The sequence below is a fragment of the Bombyx mori genome, chromosome 22 (assembly GCF_030269925.1).
Source record: "Bombyx mori chromosome 22, ASM3026992v2".
Taxonomy (NCBI): Eukaryota; Metazoa; Arthropoda; class Insecta; order Lepidoptera; family Bombycidae; genus Bombyx; species Bombyx mori.
The window spans coordinates 16,438,994-16,447,132 of NC_085128.1; positions in this window are offsets into that span (position 1 = coordinate 16,438,994).

Consider the following 8,139-nt stretch of genomic DNA (forward strand, 5'->3'; position numbering starts at 1 on the left):
CACCTACACGGTAGGGCGAAGCTGATATAGCCTCTCAAGGCTATCAGCATAGGTAAAAGGAAAAAAAAAGTTATCGCGACGGAACTCTTATTCCATAATTACTCTTATTTTTACTTATAAAGGCCTATTTATTATTTGAACTGCAAAATTTGAGACAACAGGAAATCCTAATTTTCATAAATTCAAAAGACCGCATCACATTCATACTCCAGTATTATCCTATAATCCTATTATGACTATATCGTACGGAGTTTTAAAGCGTGCATCGCAAATACACGTGCGTGTAATTAGAACGATGTAGTAACATCATCATTGAGATGCTGTTGGCCCCGTGGCATTGAGCTCTCGGAATAGTCTAGCGTTCTTCAGCATCACAGCGCTGCCAGATCATTTATGGTTTTCCGTATTCCTTTGTGCGTGTATTCGCGCTTGTCAATCACTGGCGCGGTGGGCGGGAAAACGTAATGTCAGTTTGACAGTGACGTTTGGACTAGTGACGCCCTCTAATCACAAAACGAATAAAACGTTATCTGACTTTAAGAAATATAATTACATGAGCGAAATAAAAAAAATTGAATAAAAAAAAACATGTTTCGAATACTTCTCAGTTTTCGTGGTTACGAGGGACTACTGACCGGTCATAGTACAAAATGTAACAATAACAATGAATGCGAAAATAAATCGTAAAAAAATTATAATATTGAATAGAGTAAAAATTAAACTTTAATCCGAAAGCTGCTTGATTTTCACACAAGAAATATTATTACTCACCAGAGAAATAAATGCCAGAGGATCCGCATCCTTTTCGTCCATGAAATAGGCACATTGCCAATGTCATTAGTCCATGAAAAGAATATGTAAATGTTAACACGCAATTTTTTTTCACAACCGTCTAATTGTATTGTCGAGAAAGTCTAGATTAGCCGCAGTGTTTTTTTTTTGTAATATTTTTGGCACGAGTTTTTAATGTTTTCCACCTGTGTTGGCGAGTTCACACGGCCAAGTTCACTCTCATTGCTAATTATCTGTGTTACTCAATTCCAAACTACAGAATAATGTTGTTTGAGCATTTCAAATAATGAAAATGAAGCAGTCTACCACATTTTACCTTGATCACTCTTCATATGGAAATTTATGGTATAAATCTACTCACGTCGTTACATGAATTTCAAAAAAATCATAACCATTTATTTGACTAATGAGCAAACCCACCCCTCCAGCTAACTCTAAGCGATTACTTAACCTTCTAAAAGCAACATAATAATTTATAATAATAATACCTGTCAGATATCCGGCTTCAAGTTTTTTAACAGAGATTTTAAATTAAAGACACCTTGAAACCCGTACATGTATGGGTACATTGTCAGAAAACTTCCTTAAAGTGCCAACAACAAAGAACTACTTAAGTATATAATGTGTCAAATCAGCACGTAATTCTATCCGCGGTTTCATAGAAAAGGAATAATTAAACAAAATGCACAAAGAGAGTATATTAAATGAAGTAAAAGTTTTGTGATGATATTATGATGTCACATTTATTAGTTGAAGACGTTCCGCTCGTTTGCAAGTACACTTTTCGGTCATCCAATCACATGACACGTGGAAGATGTTCGCTTTTTTTTTTGTAAACGAAACTACTAAAAATATAAGTTTTATAAACAAAAACTTTGCGAGATCATCGGTTTCGAAAATAGATTTTTTTAAATGACTTTACCCAGTTTGTTTTATGAAATCATTAAAAGAAAGGTGAAATCAACAACAAAAAATTGTGTTTAAATATTGTTTTATTTGAGAATGAGCTAGATTCCCTTTCAGGGGCAGACGTGTCACGACTTGAACTTCTCTTTTGTGATGTTTGTTATGAGAACGCTTTTAAAGGCCGTTTTCCAATTACAGCACAAGAGCGCATTATGCGGCATAATGCTCAACTAAGCTTCAGCATAATTCGGCATTGTGCGTCACTGAGTCGCATTATGCTCTGTAATTAACAATTACTTAATGGTAGTTTTCCAATCTAAACAATTTATCCCAAGGACGCCCGGTCGGCAAATGTCATCGAGGCGAATCGACGATTCTATGTCGGCCGTCTCGGTACGGTGGCTCAGGTAGCGTGCCGGGTGGCCTCGACCTCTCCCGACCCTCCGAACCGTACCGGGGGAGAACCATATCCAACCACTCTTCTAGCCGGAGCCGGGCAAAGATCTTCCTCCGAACCCCAGTCCGACGGTAGCGGATCTGTGCGGAGACCGATGAGCTCTCTTTCTCCAGTTTCGCCGACTTCTTCTATAAGAAAGTGGGCTCGCAGAAGTCAAGCATAGCTTTTCAGGAATTGTCGTTGAAAAGCATCGTGTCACCACGGTCGGCAGCGACAAGACCGCCCCAATTTGCGGGACAAGGACACGAAGCTGGTCCTTCCCAGCAGAGCAGACCACGAGCGTACGCTCTGGGGTGGTGCAATTCCATCATCGAAGTAACTTACCCCACGTCCTAGGTTACACGTTTTTATCACGAACAATAGATACAAAACCCGCAAAATTAGTACATAGTCGTATATATGTAATTACTGATGTTAGGGTATGATAAGCTTGTCTCTGGTAAATACTGCCATTCTGTCTACCGCGTAGTTGCCCTTTATGGCAATTTGAATGGTGGGACAGCCGTTGTACCATGTCCTTATGATCGTCCTCATGTTTCGAGACGAGCGATGGTATTTGTTCGTTCCATCAGATCCAATAACTTTTGCATTAGATACCTTCAGCTCTAACACTAGGAGCAGGCTTAGGGACCCCGGTAACCGTACTCGTCGAACTCGACAAAGATGTCGACGTGCAACCTAACCCATGCATCAGCCCGCTGAGTTTCTCGCCGGATCTTCTCAGTGGGTCGCGATTCCGATCCGGCAGTAGATTCATTCGCGAAGCAATTGCTCTTGAGTTATTAAAAAAAAGGTATTTGTTCGTTGGATCCGGTAAACCTTAACCCGACGTGGGCCCTTTGATTGACTACCCATGGAAAGGTATAAAAAAAAGGCAATTTTCTGAATAAATCAACGAAATACGTTATCCAGAATCGTGTGCGATAAATGTACATCCACTATTGGCTGTGTCCACATAAATGTTTTGGAGATAACATCTAAATTTATATGGGCTATAAATATGTGAATGTTGATTGCAAGGTCGGGACCGTCTGCCAAATAATATTCGTTTCGTTTACTGTTCTTAAATTGATATTAAAATATTTATGTGGTTTTTTTTTTCGCTTGATTATTTATGTTCTGGATTCACCTTTTTGAGTACGATTAATAGTTTAAGGATTGAGTTTTTTTTTTAAAAGAATTCAGCGTGCATATAAGTTTTTAATATGCTTTTATTATTATTATTTTTTTTTATTGCCATTGTAGGCAGACGAGCATATGGCCCGCCTGATGGTAAGTGGTCACCGTCGCTCATGGACGTCAGCAATGCCAGGGGCAGAGCCAAGCCGCTGCCTACCGTTAAGTACTCTCCGCAAGCCTCGTTTGATAGCGCTCGGAAAACACCGTGGAGGGAAGTTAATTCCAAAGCCGGATGTTACGTGGCAAACGATGGACATGTATGTTTGTTTGTAACTTCATCTTTGAATGTCATGTTTGATGAGTTCAAGACGTCCGATGAAGTTGAAAATAAGCACACGCATCAAGGACCGACGACAAAACAATAATTTTATAACGTCGATCTAATATGCCCGCTGAGTTTGTTTCGCCGGTTCTTCTCAGGACTGTGGCTTTTTTTGGAACCGGTGGTAGAGTTAACATTGTTATTTGTATTTTGACATTCAACAAGTGTGTCATACTGACATCTAAGTTGAAATAAATGATTTTGAATTTGAATTTGAATCCTGGTATCAACAGGATAAGGCGAAATTAATTGTTTCGGTTTGTTATTTAAGCGTGTTTTTTTAATTCTTTAAATTAAGCAATATATTTATTTTTGTTTTTTATGTTACGGGTGGACAGAGTGCATGTTTAATGAAAGTTTTAAGATAATCATTTAAGTGGATGTGTATAAAATTAACTGTGCTAATTAACTCAATACTTTAGATGATACTAATACTCATTCTTACAAATAAATTAAATATTTAAAATTATTATTACCATATTCTGTTGTAGTACTTATAATAGGCCGAGTTTTTAGAATCTGTTGTAACCAGTCTAAATTATTCAACATAAAAATGCAAATACTCATAGTAATTTTTTTATTTTAGTTTATAAATTTTATAAATTTACAAGATTGATATGAACGTATTATATTACATATAAATATGAACAGAGAATATTATAATATTAGTATAATCTATTTAAATAAAAATGAATTGCTGTTCGTTAGTCTCGCTAAAACTCGAGAACGGCTGGACCGATTTGGCTTATTTGTGGAAGTCCAGAGAAGGTTCAAAAGGTAGATAAATATGAAAATGCTCGGAATTAAATAAAAATAACAATTTTATTTTTCCTTTGATGTGTCCCCCGTAGGACGGATTCCTTTGTTTGTTATAAGTTTATTTTATACAAAAGCTTAGGTCTTTTATTTATCGATTGAGGCACTACGAAGTCTGCCGGGTCAGCTAGTTTAAATAATAAAAACACCCTGTGTAAAACGATAAGAACAATTGTACACATTTATTAGTTTGTGAATCTACAAATACAGTCGAAAATACGGCTCACTTGGCCATGAGTGAATACCGTATGAGAATGTTTTGGTACTAATTGCGTCTAAGAAAATTCAGCCTTATGAAATGTTTTTGTCGCACGTCGTATAAGAGAGAGGTCATCTCTGTCTTCTTAAAGCGTGCGACCTCTCACTCTCTCACTTCGATTTCCATTATGATCCGTTGCTCTGGAATGCGAGCGACATTTTCAAGGTGGTGAACTGTCGTGCCGCGTTTTGAATTCCATTCTATTTGTGAAACGGCCCGCTGGTGCTGCGCCGCTTCGCATATTCTCATCATAACGTTCATGCAACTTGTGGAATGTTTGGTCTTCATTTGGTCCACTATTGGCTATTGAAAAATACACAGATCTGCTAAATTTTTTTTTCCTACCTAAGCTGATAGGCTTGAGAGGCTATTTCAGTGTAACCTTAACTAGTAGGTGAGCTCACGGGGCTCAAACCTGACGACGTTGCTAAGACGAACCCTAGCAAGAGCCGTGCTTCGCAGAATTTACCACCGGATAGGAAACGCAACCCACTGAGAAGATCCGGCGAGAAACTCAGTAGGCTGTGTTTGAGGGTTAATTTACTCGTCGAGCCCTTCGTCGCAAGCGACAGGTTCGACGAGAACGATGACCGGTGCTTGAGGTACCTAAAAACACCGTTAGTGGATCGGGAGGATCCGAAATAACGTGTTCGAGGCGACGTCGACTGCTTTCCATTCTGTCCGCAGGATCGGGAATGTAGTTATCGGCGGCCACGATGAGAGGGTTCTCGTGTCGTGCCGCTTTATCGAAGTGGTAGATCTGCGCGTGAGTGATGTCGAATAGACTTTTTGCGACTGGTATAATGAGAAGCGTAAATTGTGCTGAAATAGGTAGATGAAGAGAACTAACTACCTACATATTAAATTAATGTTGATTATTATTGATCTAGATGATTGTACGAGCATACCTCTTGGTTTTAAGACACAGGAGCCTATAGGCGTCACTGAATGACGAATGCGAAAGGTAAAGATATTACCAACGTAATGGCGTTAACCATACTTTCGAAAGTAAAGTCCGTGGCTAATTTGTACGCACGAGTGTTAATTGACCCGGATACTTGATTTGAGCCAGCTAATTGTGTTACTGATTCATCTTCTAAATATTAAAGGAAAGGTTTTTAATTTACAACCTGTACTTCAGGTTTCATAGGTCACTGTAGGTCCTCTGCCCGGAAATGTGCTCCCTGCCTAACAAGGAAGAGATTATGAGTTTGTCGGACTGTGTCTTATCCTAATTCAATCCTAACTAGCTTTGATATTTTTGATAGCTGTAGCTCTGGTGCCCATGCACCTTATAGCTCTTCTCCAATCCCTATACTATGGCAGTCAGGGCACTGTAAGGGTCGACAGCACTATGTCAAACCGCTTAATTTCAGAAGAGGAGTTCGCCAGGAGTGTATACTGTCACCCATTCTATTTAATATATACGGCGAATACATCATGCGTAAGACCCTAGAAAACTGGGATGGAGGCATAATCATAGGTGGTGTCAGAGTGACGAACCTGCGCTACGCAGATGACACCACTCTGCTTGCCACAACAGAAGCAGAAATGACAGTGCTTCTGAACAGGATGGAGCACATAGGGTTGGCGATGGGACTCACCATTAACAGATCCAAAACTAAAATCATGGTCATTGATCGCACAAAAAAGTTGGAGCTTAGTGGAACACTAAACCTTGAGCTTGTTGACAACTTTATTTACCTAGGCTCCAACTTTAACAATACTGGATCCAGCGAACCTGAAGTACGACGGCGTATTGGAATGGCAAAGGGAGCCATGACCCAGCTCGGTCCGATCTGGAAGGACCGTAACATTACCCAGAAAACAAAGACAAAATTGGTGCTCACTCTGGTCTTTTCCTTTTTTCTATACGGAGCGGAGACCTGGACCCTTAAAGCGGCTGATCGCAAACGCGTGAATGCTTTTGAGATGTGGTGCTGGAGAAGAATGCTCTGGATCCCTTGGACAGCGAAGAGAAGCAATCTGTTTATCTTAGATCAACTGCAGATCAAGACTACCTGTCCACACTCTGCTTTCGCCCCGCACTTGAGTACTTCGGTCATATTGCTCGGAAAACACGGGATAGCTTAGAAAGACTATTCGTGACAGGGATGATCGAGGGAAAGAGACCGCGCGGGCGCAGTCCGACAAGGTGGTTCGACCAAATCCGCACCACACTAGAGATCCCATTCCATGACGCCTTTCATGCGGCCAATGTACGGAGGCGCTGGCAGGACACTACAAGGAATAAAATCATGTCGAATTATAATGGTTACGACCCTCAGGAGTGAGGAAACGACGCGAGGGAGAGGAGCTCTGGTGGACAAAAATAACAACTTTAATTATTCATGCTCTACTACTGAATACCAATTTGCTTTCTTTTCGCGTCTCGCTAGTGATTCTAGTAACACGGTCATGGGACTATTCCTTTTTGCTACAGCCACTTGTGGTGATCTTTATATTTGCCCGTCTTATTTACCATTCAACGGCCAAGGGCGAATATCAGCTTAAGGTGACAGCTTTTTTTCTAGGCAGCCTCATCGAGGAGATCAGATACGAAGCAGCTGCGAAGACTGGCGCTGGATGTGTATATTTTTTCACCGATTGTCACAGAATAGATACTTTATGCGCAAAGCAGTTCAAGGTATTGCAGTCTGCTAAGAAAAGTCCTGGTCAATAATGCCCCCGGATTTTGATTGGGATTTAGTCGAAAAAGTATTGGCAATTCTGTGTTATCGGTATTTGTTTACTAAAATACTCAAAACGGACACAGCTACTTACAGTTATATGCAATACGAAATCGCTAAATGCTCATATAAGAAACCTTCATGTCGGTCGGTCGGTCGGTCGGTCGGTCGTGTGAGGCCATTGAATTGTCAACACGTTGTGATGCCAAGTATAAAATTAAAAGGTTTTGTATATGTATATTCACGATCGTCGTAAAAACAAACAGATGTATGACTAATGCCAAAGATTTTGGGCACAAATGCTATGTACAGCAGGACGGATCAATAGTGCTTATATAATGAATACAACCGTGACTGACAATTCATCATTACTGATGATAGGACCTCTTGTGAGTGCGCATGGGTAGGAACCACAACCCTGCCTATTCTGATGTGAAGCAGTAATGCGGTTTGAAGGGTGGGGCAGCTGTTGTAACTATACTGAGACCTTAGAACTCATATGTCAAGATGGGTGGCGGCATTTTATAGATGTCTATGGGCTCCGGTAACCACTTATCACCAGGTGGGCTGCTCGTCCACCCATCTATGGATTAGAAAAAGAAGAAGAACATATCAGGGAAGGATCTGATAATCTTGCTAGAGTTTTACGGTGCTTAAAATCGATTTCTGTTTGGGCTCAGTACCAGAAATACCTTTGAACAGAAAGATCTTTGTGAAA